Source organism: Macrobrachium rosenbergii, chromosome 4 (genome assembly GCF_040412425.1).
Source record: "Macrobrachium rosenbergii isolate ZJJX-2024 chromosome 4, ASM4041242v1, whole genome shotgun sequence".
NCBI classification, from domain to species: domain Eukaryota; kingdom Metazoa; phylum Arthropoda; class Malacostraca; order Decapoda; family Palaemonidae; genus Macrobrachium; species Macrobrachium rosenbergii.
The window spans coordinates 83,593,748-83,603,668 of record NC_089744.1 but is presented as its reverse complement, the minus strand read 5'-3'; the positions used below and the strand labels follow the sequence as shown (position 1 = coordinate 83,603,668).

The 9,921-nt window shown below is 32.8% G+C and overlaps 1 protein-coding gene across 1 annotated transcript in view; it reads right to left on the bottom strand.

Annotated features, from left to right (window-relative positions):
- Window positions 1-9,702, bottom strand: part of LOC136836310 (protein abrupt-like) — a 634,746-nt gene extending 625,044 nt beyond the window's left edge. Inside the window, exon 1 of the mRNA XM_067100440.1 lies at window positions 8,887-9,702. The gene's annotated coding sequence lies outside the window, so the exon portion shown is untranslated. The remainder of the gene's footprint in view (window positions 1-8,886) is intronic.
- Window positions 9,703-9,921: the final 219 nt, after the last annotated feature.

The window sequence follows — 9,921 nt, the reverse complement described above, 5'->3', positions numbered from 1 at the left end:
ACTTTGGTATTTGATCTCGACTGACTGCAAGCTAAATGACTTACATAAGCTTTGCAATATAACGAATCTTAACTCCACACGTTTAGGAGCCTTTTTCAAACGATACACACACACACACACACACATATACATATACATATACATATATATATATATATATATATATATATATATATATATATATATATATATATATATATATATATATGTATGTGTGTATGTATATATATATAATATATATATATATATATATGTATATGTATATATATATATATATATATATATATATATATATATATATATATATATATATATCACATACACAGCCCGTAATCAAGAACACAATATATGACTCAGCATACTGAATAAAGTAAAAAGTTTTTCTATAAATATGCAAGTAAAACTACCTCCTGTCTTAAATGTAGCCTAATCAAACGCATTCTATCATTATTCTAAAACGGCAGAAGAGTCTAAACCTGGATCCATTCCTATGTGGATACATCATTTTTATCAATACAGTGTTAAGCTAAAATGAGGCCAGGTGAGCAAGACTTCGTGCAGGTTACGGGCAAGAAACCTATAGAAATGCCTTGAAGCCCCAGGATCAAATTTTGCTCTGTGGTAAACCGCCACGGAGGCTGCGTCATGATACTTAGTAATTACTCGATGCTCCTTGCCCCTCAGTATATAAGAAAGGCTAATCTACCAGGGAAATACTCTGACGTGCTAGAGTTCCTATTCAACATGTGGCGGTATAGTTTACTGCTTTGCTCTGACACGACAAAACTCGATTTGATATTGATTTGATGCTAATTCTGGCTATGGAAAAGTTAATCATTCGCATGCTGTAAACTTGTGAAGAATTAGTTTTACTGTACAGTATAGCCTAAACCATAGTCAGGAATGTTTTGCCGAAAAAAACATCTTTTCGGGAGTTCGCATAATCCTCCCTATCCAGTTAAACAGCAGGCCATAAAAGACACCTCATTGAGACAGGAAGGCCGTAATTTAAAAAAAAATATATTATATATAAGGAAAGAGAGAGAGAGAGAGAGAGAGAGAGAGAGAGAGAGAGAAAGAGAAAGAGAAAGAGAGAAAGAGAAAGAGAGAGAGAGAGAGAGAGAGAGAGAGAGAGAGAGAGAGAGAGAGAGAGAGAGAAAATGGGGTAGGGGTTGAAAAAGGAAGAAGAGGATCAGAATTCAAGGACTTCCGCTATGTGTTTATAGAGGATACAAAACTCACTTTCCGCGACCTGAATTAGGGAGATGAGGAGAGACGAACAGCGGAAGACAATTAGGCGATAAGAAGGGAGGCATCAAGCATGGGCATAGCAATCGGGAGGCAAGCAGCACCCACACACAATTTCCAGGGAAACACAGCTGTAAGATGATTAGGCTACATCCCAACCTGACAACAGTTTAAGAAATGAGATGCATACGTCACGATACACTGAATTTTATAAAACTATCTGTGAGGAGAATCTAATTCGGATACACTGATTTGGGTGAAGTTAACACAAACCCAACCCAACGTGCAATGGCAAGCGCATCCAAAGGAAAAAAAAGTGCAGCAATCGATAATTTAAAATGTTATTCTGGTTTTATATATATATATATATATATATATATATATATATATATATATATATATATATATATATATATATATATATGTGTGTGTGTGTGTGTGTGTATGTATGTATGTGCATATACAGCTGTGTAACACAGATAATTAACCAAAAAATTAATATTCTTTGTCTCTCCTTTTCTTATAAGAGGCAACAGAAATGACTTATGAAATGGATAAAAACGGGGAGTCACTGAAGAACATTCTTAACATGACTGACTGATTTATGGCTACTAAAACTGGCGACACATTTAGGTTATTGACGCCGCCACACACTCTTAACATTATGTGTCACTGATCACAATTATCTGAGCTTTCACCTTTACTGAAAAAGCGTGGAAATTTTCCGTTTTCCACTAAGCCGGTTGCAATGACAGCAAGTAAATGTTTAGTAAAAAATAAGACAGAAGTTGTTGCCCCAGAATGAAATATATCTGATTTACCTGAACAAAGTCATTGCGTGAATGTACAGTAATTATCAATAAAAGGAATGATGAATTCTTATGATATCTTCCTATTACAATGTAGTTTGAACGTGGTGAATATTAAAGTATTCTTGATCGGAAATAAAAATATCAGCACTACTCTGCACGCTTCCTAGTGTACAGAATTACCAATCACTAAATATGAAAATACATGTTTTAGATATTATGTCATACCACACAAACAAGAAAAGAGTTACTACATTCACATTTCAGTGAGCTGATCAATTCTCATGTTAATCGTGACCGTGCCTACAAATTTAAAAAAAGTATGAAAGATAATATCGGAATGAATTTAACAGTATAACCTATAAATGAATTATTTTGATCTCTATCTCAACCTCTCACACATACAGTAGTTAGCCTATCTAAACATTATTTAATATACATACATACAGACCTTTATATACATACACACACAAGCATCCATATATATAATTTATATACGAGTATATACATATATATGTGTGTACGTGTGTGTACATGTGTGTGTTTACCGACGACAACAGATTAAAGTTTAGAAGCTCTTTCCAAAAACGGCACTGAAGGTGACTATGGGGCCACATGACATGAGCACCATTTCCCATCATCCTAAGACACTTCTCTTGTATAAAATAAAACAGTAAGTTTCACCCCAGAGAGAGAGAGAGAGAGAGAGAGAGAGAGAGAGAGAGAGAGAGAGAGAGAGAGAGAGAGAGAGAGAGAGAGAGAGAGAGAGAGCTCAATTACTCATTCAAGATCTTTCAAGGCTAAAAAATGGGTCTGCTTAATCTTAAATATAAATAATAAATTGACATTGTAAAGTTCATATTGGGTTGGATAAATTACCATGCCTAAGCTCATCCTAACATGATGATACCCAGATAGCGGTATAGTTGCGTTCATAGATAGTGAAATCGATGGTAAGTGATCTATTACTACATAAAAAATCAAAATGTCCAATAAGGAAAGATTTGCCGTATTAATAAAACATCTATCAACTTAAAAACTTCTATATATATATATATATATATATATATATATATATATATATATATATATATATATATATATATATATATATATATTTACAGATATATACAAATATACACACACATACAGTATATATATACATATATATGTATACTGTATATATGTGTATATTTGTATAAATCCATAAATATATAATTATTTATAGATATATATATTTATATATATACACACACACACATATATATATATATATATATATATATATATATATATATATATATATACACAAATATACACTTATATATACAGTATATATATACACATATATGTGTCCAACTCTCAAAGGTATGAATTTTTGAGGGGTAATGAACATAAGCATTACATACCTAGACTTATGTGTCCAACTCTCAAAGGTATGAATTTTTGAGGGGTAATGAACATAAGCATTACATACCTAGACTTTCGTGCTGTAGGTTGTCATGGTATTGAAACTGAACCGCTGAGGGAATTTTGATAAGAACAAGAATCTCTTGCTGGCTCCCAGACTCTCAGTCATGGCCTAACGCTAAAGCTATTTTCGGAACCGGGGTTACAAAGGAGCTGACGTTTCATAGACGGTTTAAAACTTATCACCCTTACATAAACGACAGTCGAATCAATGTTTCTCCTAGACAACGAACAGTTCTCTTGTTGTCTACTCTGTGATACCTTCAAAATGGCTTCACGGATCAGCTCTTAATGAATGGGTTTCAAGAATTTCCGGACATATGATATCCCAATATAACAGTTTTTTCACTCATAACATTTCACAGCATGGTGTAGGTCGCGTACACCATGGTTTTATAATACTGCTACAGACTGCAATAATTAAGAAATCCTCTTCATGAGTAGGGACTCGAGCGTACCTAATATAGCGACCTACGCTACAAGGACGCGGGGTTAACAAAGCCCTTGTATATTTACAAGTTATAGGAAAACCAACGGAAAATGGTATTTCTGATCCGATGTAAATCATTTATTGATAAAAAGAAACAACTTGACATTACACTTTACGGACACGTATGATAAATACCTCTATACCAGCGCCGAATACTTGTGAAGTGATTACCATTTCCCATTTGAAGGTGCCGGGTTTTCAAGTGTATAATGTCAATTGAATATGCATGAACATTTTTATATTCACAAGTATTTTGCCACAAATATCGTTAAATATCCAATTCACCGTGCCATAAGAATAACTTACACCCAAGGGAATTAGTTAACTGATAAATGTGATGTCGCCAGCGGGATTCGAACCGCTGCATAGATACAACGATAGACGGCGAATCTAATCACTGTCTCACTGGTCACAGTCACTGTCTCTCGTTGCTTCTAAACCAGGCAACAGTTCGAATCCCACTGGTGATGAAGCACTTATTAATTATAATTCCCCTTGGGTGTAAGTTATCCTGAGGCATAATGAACTGGATATTTTAAACAATAATTGTATCTTAGTATTTGTGAATACACACACACATACATATATATATATATATATATATATATATATATATATATATATATATATATATATAATGTATAATGTATAAAATTATAATATTAAAAACTACAATATTTGGTAACAGACTGGTTGCACAATGAGCAATGTAAACAGTACTTCCATGTTACGCTAACAACGATGGTGCTTGACCGTGTAACTCTGGGACAATGTGACCCGCAGCTTCCAAGAGTTTTAACTCAAAACAAATCTAAAGACTGTGGTATATACAAACTGTCCTCTAGTGCAACATGTATGATGACACATGGCCAAGATATTTAGGGTAAAGTTGACTGACCTGGAGTGCTTTCATCTTCACCTTGGATTCCTTGTTACTCAAGGCTAGTATTCAGTGCCACGGAAGCGTTACCGAAATGTCCTATTCTCAGTAACAAGTTATTTCAGAATAAGTCACTCGGCCTCGGTACTTATCAAGTATTGCATCGGTGAGCAACGACGACCAGTTGATCACATTTTGTTTTTGACCATACAAGGTTGGGCGTCATTACAGAATTTGCCTTGTATTTCAATGATGTACTTACATTTTTGTTTATTTTTTTTTTAAATTTACACGTTTTCCTAAAAACTGATATCTCCTCTTTCGTATTTCTCTTTACCTTCTGTTACTTATTTCGAATTAACATCATAATATTCTTTGGAAGCTTGAATTTCAAGTCAGTGGTTCCTGCGGGCTTGTTCCATATGAATAGGGTTCATCTTCTGAATAATAATAATAATAATAATAATAATAATAATAATAATAATAATACACCAATTGAAACTACCTACCCTTGCTGCGCAGAAGCTGCTATCGTAACAGACGCAAATTTTTAAATTATGCGTAAAAGACATTAGTCAGTAAGTACGTTCAATGATAACAGAATCTACAGCGAGTGTAAATAGGACGTAAAGAATTAACTACTATTCGGTAACAGTGACTGCCGCAAGTTTTTACTAATTTCTGCTAAAAGCAACGCATGCGCTCTTTTCTGACCTCACCAGTGATGATCCTGAATGAGTTTGCTTTGTATATGACATAAATCAACCATTATTTTCCAGTTTCTTGTACATTCTTTAAGCTACCCTATGAAACCAGTTATATTCCATTCTACAAGATGCAATTTGTATATTTTTAAATTAATTTTTCCAATTTTTTTTTTATTTTTTAGTAATGTTTTATATTTGATATTTCGGGGATGTCTGGTTGGAATTAAATCCGTTTCGACAGTTATCACAATCTCTTTCTCTGACATCCTTGAGATTATTTTGCAAAGTAATTACCCACAACCCTCTTGTAGACAACGAACGTAATTTCTAGTTTTACGTTATATTTTGTTTCCTTTCCCACTGGCATAATTGTAGTACTTTACGTCCCTCATAGATGATTGATTTTCTTTGATATTTTCCCTGAAAAATATCAAGAAATGTTTCGACTCAATCATTTTGCCTTAGAAAGTTTGGTCAGCACCTTCACAGAATGCGCAGTTCACAGAACTGTTGACAGTTCATCCTGGTTTGTTTTAATGGCTTAGTTCTACGCATATATTTATATGATGTAAGTCCATGTATCCTTCGCTTAAATAGAATAGAATATAGAATTTAGGCCAAAGGCCAATCGCTGGGACCTATGGGGTCATTCAGAACTGAAAATGAGATGGGGGATAAAGAAGTTTGAAAGGTGTAACAGGAGGAAAACTTCGCAGTTGCACTATTAAAAAACTATCAGGAGAAAGTGGAAAGTAACATGAAAGGAAGAAAACATGAACGGAGGTACAGCAAACAACAAAGTTTCTACAGTATGGAATAGAATCTCCAAATGAGGAAATATAGGAGTAAAAACTTATAAAGAAGCGAATAACACAAAATAACAGATTGCCATTGGCGGGCTGTCATGGGAACCAATACTTTGAGCGCTTTTCTCCCGGGAACAGGTCCTCCTTCTCAGTTTAACTTATAGCCGAGGCTGAACTTTGCCCAGCTAAATTCTCTTCCATATTAACCGCCTCTGTCCTCTTTACTCACAATAGGCATAATTTGTAAATTTCGTATTATCTTTTTCTGTATTATTATCACAAAGCATAAATAAAATTCAGGAAAAGAATTTATGAGAAAATATGAACACCAAAAATCATGATGGTTCGTTTTCGCACTCCCTGCTACTGACGAATAAGGATGATGATGCTTTATCTCTCTTCTCTCTCGAATGATAAGGCGCATCTTACAAAGTTCAGATTAAGGAATATATATATATATATATATATATATATATATATATATATATATATATATATATATATATATATATATATATATATATATATATATATATATATATATATATATATATATATATATATATATATATATATATATATATATATATATATATATATATATATATATATATATATATATATATATATATATATATATATATATATATATTACATATATATATACATATGTACATATATTTACATTTATATTTATATATCTACACATATACATATATGTAATTCTAATAGCCGTTTGGATACATTCGGCTTAGTAGTAACAAGCATATCCAAAAAAGCGCGAAGAATTCGAGAAGTTAAGAGGGCATTGTGGCTATTAGAATTACATGTGTCTGGTAAAAGTGACCAGTAGATTCTACATATATATACATATATTTATACATGTGTATATATTTATTTATTTACTTATATACGTACAGGGTATATATGTATGCATATATATATATATATATATATATATATATATATATATATATATATATATGTGTGTATATATATACATATATATATTTATTTATATACATGTATATATGTATGCATATATATAAATATATATTTATACATACACAAATACATTTGAATCACATGACTAGCCAAAAAAGCAACAAAATATAGAGAGAGAATGAAATACAAATGAAGAGACGAATATTCATAGGCCGCTAGACCGACAAAATAAAATTAATAATAAAATTTTTCGCATGGTATAAACAAAGGTTTATAAGTATATTAAAAAATATAACATAACAGGCTTAACCACGAGAACTTATTTATGAGCTTCCTTTGTAAAGTTATCTAATATTTTACAAATGTAACCCTAAACGAAAAAGTCTTCATGTTGTTAAAAACATCACTATACACAACCATAAAAACTATTTTTATACTGAATATACGGTGTATATATATATATATATATATATATATATATATATATATATATATATATATGTATATATATATATATATATATATATATATATATATATATATATATATATATATATATATATATATATATATATATATATATATATATATATATATATATTTATATATATATATGATTAAATATATACTGTATATATACATATTTATATATACATATATATATATATATATATATATATATATATATATATATATATATATATATATATATATATATATATATATATATGTGTGTATAACAGAAGAATCATTTCAATCGTAATGTGTTTCAAAGCTAATTGGTTGCGTTCTACCAACTCCAAAACCACTAACTGCTCTAGTTTTTTGAGGGACTACGACATTTCGATCATAATATAACATCTCTTAAACGCAAGACATTTTGGCAATGATGATTTGGTATGAAAATAAAATCAAAAGGCATAAACATCATGATAATCATATCCTTGAAGAGCAACTTAGGTCTAGCATCAAGATTCCGTAAAGAAGCCCCTCAGAGATAGGCCTACACTCAAATGTAATTTAATCCTGAAAATTTACTGTTACATTGTGAGATGACAATAAAATAAAAATAAGGAGAGTTACACACTTCATCTTATAAGGATAGGCCTATTGCAAGACTGCGAGGTAGCAATGGCTACAAACCAAACACTACTGCAGTACTGTCTAATATTTGAATCGTATACCGACCACATTATTTCTGATTATAAGCTGTATGAATTACCAAGGAACTGACAAAAAAGAATCTAGCGAAATTTAATAATTTGTTTTAGTAGATTTAAAACATCTTGGTCACAGCGATCTCCAATGAAACCGAGTGCGCTTCGACGACCAAATCTCTGCCAGGCCTGGGAGGGAACCTCAACGCATTAGAGCTACACCTGAACAACTTTCAGACAACTCAAAGTTGAAACAAGATAAAAACAAAACAAAAAAAAAAACAAAGAGCAAGAAATTAAATGAGTGCAATTAAACCTCCAATATCCTTTCCTCTCGAAAAAGGCTAAAATCCTACAGTACTTGTGCAGCCTACCTTTGGCAATCGAAGTGGATGATTTGGATGAAGACTAGGAGCGCCGTTCACACCTGCTGTGCTCTTGTTTGGAAAAGAGTTTCTTGATTGTAATGAACAGCTAATGAATGCCAGAGAGTGAGAGAAAAGGTCCTGTCATGTAACGAGATTGAGCACTGAAGAAATTTCGCCCTTTATGACACCTTGTAGAGGCCTATGTATTGGCGCTGAAGACGCGTAGGCCTACGAGAGTTTCACGTAAAGTGGTCCTCTTCTCTTGGTCCCCTTCTTCCTTATCTTTCAGCAAGCCACCCGAAAACGCCGCTTCACACACATTGACATTATTTATTCCTCATGTTGTCCTTGAACACACAATTTATACTATCACAATCACAAGCAAATTTACTTTAAGAAAACGAAAACAGAAGAAACACGTCTTGTCTTGTTTCAGCCAATCGCCATGATATTAGATACATGGAATGTGTATAAATAAAAAAATTACATATTTCACATGGTTTGAGCTTTTTAACATGCGTCAAAAGAAATACGGCAGCATAAATGGAAGATAGTGTTAAAGGCTGTGGTGGTGGGTATGGGAGGGTATCCGGGAGTGCAAGGTGACCAGAGGGACAATCTAGTGCGCATGAGCTGTTCAACCCACCGCTCCCTTCGCCTGTTAGACGAGGACTAAAGAGCGAAGGAGGAAGGAGTCCAGGAGAATCTCCGAGAGCGAGGAGTCACTCGCTCAACCCTTACCATCATGCTCGTCTACTTCATCGTCATCACTATCACTATGAAACAGTTCAGTTTCCGTCCCCCGTGCCCTCACGCTTACCTCGAGTCACACCTTGTCTTTTACGGAACGCATTTTCACTCGCTGTTATTATTATTCAGAAGATGAACCCTATTCATGTGGAACAAGCCCTCAGGGCTTTAGAAGCTTGAAATTCAAACTTCCAAAGAATATGGTGTTCATTTGAAAGAAGTAACAGTAGGTAAAGGGAAACGGAGAAAGAAGAGATCAGCATTAGAAAGACACAAAAAATAACATTAATC